The following is a 2,519-nucleotide window of genomic DNA, read 5'->3' on the forward strand; positions in this document are numbered from 1 at the left end:
AAAAGAAAAAGCAAATAAATTGTCAAGTGAGATAAATTATGTCATAAAATAAGGATCACTTATAAGATAATATTAATAATGAAAAATTGGTTAAAATGTATTATAAAGTTCTTTATACTACATCTCTATCTGAGAATGATCCTTGGTTGCTCTTTGTTGAAGTGGATATGAATTATTATTTCTAAGTCTCTTGATCTTTATCCAAATCCCTCATTCTTATAGAATGGAATATAGTCATATATACAATACCTTCCTATCTAAGAATTAGCTTACGATGACTGAAATCATACAAATACAACAGTAATAGTCTCACATCAGCAGAATGAAATAGAAAAACCTGAATTACATACGTAAATAAAGAATATGCCTTTAAGACTGTAGGAGACAGAGGGGATCGACAGTCCGTAGCATAGTACAAACAAGAGTCAAAGATAAATTTTGTGATGATCAGCCAGCACTGTCCAGATAAGAGCACAGCCTGACCTAAGGATCCTATTGTCTCTGTTATAATTGCAGGCGTATACTAGTAGGTAGATATAAGCATTAAGCTAACAAAACCTGATATCATTAAATATTTAAATAATCCAATTAACTCCTCTTGCTCTGATTCCTTGCTCATTAATGTTCTCATCATCATTTGACTTCCCAGAGGCTTCCGTGTAGTGAAAAAATGAGTAAGGACTATGTGGAAGTCCAGACCACTTGACAGATTTTTTTGTGTGAGTTTGACAAATTAATAAATTGGCATCTTGATTATATATTTTCATCTGGTGTCAATTTTTTTAGTGTTAATCTGTAATCTCTTATATAACCCACTCGGTGACACTGAAAAAACTCTGTTTTGAAGCCTTGACCATGGTAAATTCACCAAAGTAATGTCTCCTAAGAGACAAGAAAATGGCCTTCTCCTGGAGATACTTTTTACCCCACCACATGCCACAGTCAACAGTAAGCAAGCAACACAAATTTTCAGTTAAGATATTAAAAGAGGAATGTTATTTTAATCTGGGACAACTAAATACTGTTAATATACTTGGAAACTCCTGCTATTGAAATAATACAAATTTAATGTTACTCCAAAACAGTAAGGAAACTTCATAATACTTTTGTCACTTAAGAAATCCATCTGTAAACAGTAAGTTGACTGCAGACTCTCCTCATTGCCATCTTCATCTTTTTGTTTCTGAATGTGTATGTGACTGGATTCAGAAAAGGAGTAAGAACTCCATCAAAAACGGCAAGGAATTTGTCTAGGCGTGATGTGGGGTGAAACCAGGTACAAAGATGCAAGGGCAAAAGAATAAAATCACTACCATGATATGAGTTGATAAAGTGGAGAGAGCCTTGGATGAGCCACCTGAAGAATGTTTCTGAGCAATGACCAAGATAAAAATGTAGGAGATGATCTATATGAAGTATGATCCCAGAGATATAAACCCACTGTTGCCTGTGACCATGAACTCTGGTCTGTAGGTGTCTATGCAGGCAAGTTTGATAAATCAAAGGAAGTCACAATAAAAGCTGTCCAGCACATTAAGACCACAAAATGGCGATTTCATAACAAAAACTAGTTGAATCATAGAGTGGATCAAATCAATTTTCCATGCAGCAACCTGGACTGAAATACACATTTTTGGACTCATAATAGTAAAATAGTGGAGAGGCTAGGCCATGGCTATCAGCAGCACCATCTCCACACCCCCAGTGACGTGAATGAAGAAGATTTGAGCAATGCAGCCTCCAAAGGAGATGACTTTGCACTTTATGAAAAGGTCATAAATCATCTTGGGGGAAATGACAGAGGAAATACCCAGGTCAGTAAAGGAGAAATTAGCCAACAGAAAGTACATGGGGGAGTGTAAGTGAGGGTCAGAAATCACTGTAAGGACAATAAGGGAGTTTCCCATCATGCTTGCCACGTAAAACATGGAGAACACAAAGAGGACAAGTTGGTTCTCCCAGGAATTGGAGAGTCCCAGGAACATAAACTTTGACACCACAGAGTGATTAGCTCCAGCCATTGATTTATCAGCTAGACTGCTTTAAAGTTATCAGATAAAAGAAAATGAAGAAGAAACAAAAATAAGAATGGCATTAATGCCCTAGAATTATAATAATTAATTATTCAAAGATATTCACACTATGCAAACTTCATATCCCTTCAATCTCTTCTCAGGGCCATATAATCACTAAAAAAGCATTTTACATGTAGTCACCTAAAGGAGTTATGTCACTTCCACATGCAGTATCCCTATCACCATGGCCTCCTGGGGCAATCTATAAACAAGAGAATAGAACAAATGTGAAGACATAGTAGATGTACATGACAAGGATTGGGAGGGACAGGAAAGGTGGTACATTGGAACACAAACAGAGAAGAAAGAAGAGATGGAAATGGTCTCATTTCCCAGAACTTGCAGGTTCTGTTCTTGAGTTGCTTATGAAATATTTTGCAGCCATTCTAGTAGTCTCTCCTCTTAACTTCACTTCATCTCAGGCATATAATATGCCTCTTAAAG

At 36.4% G+C, this 2,519-nt stretch overlaps 1 pseudogene; it reads right to left on the reverse strand.

Moving 5' to 3' along the window:
- Positions 1-1,113: 1,113 nt before the first annotated feature.
- On the reverse strand, positions 1,114-2,300 carry LOC101357194 (olfactory receptor 4F3/4F16/4F29-like; annotated as a pseudogene).
- Positions 2,301-2,519: the final 219 nt, after the last annotated feature.

This window comes from Trichechus manatus, unplaced genomic scaffold (assembly GCF_000243295.1).
Source record: "Trichechus manatus latirostris isolate Lorelei unplaced genomic scaffold, TriManLat1.0 scaffold00364, whole genome shotgun sequence".
Classification (NCBI taxonomy): Eukaryota; Metazoa; Chordata; class Mammalia; order Sirenia; family Trichechidae; genus Trichechus; species Trichechus manatus.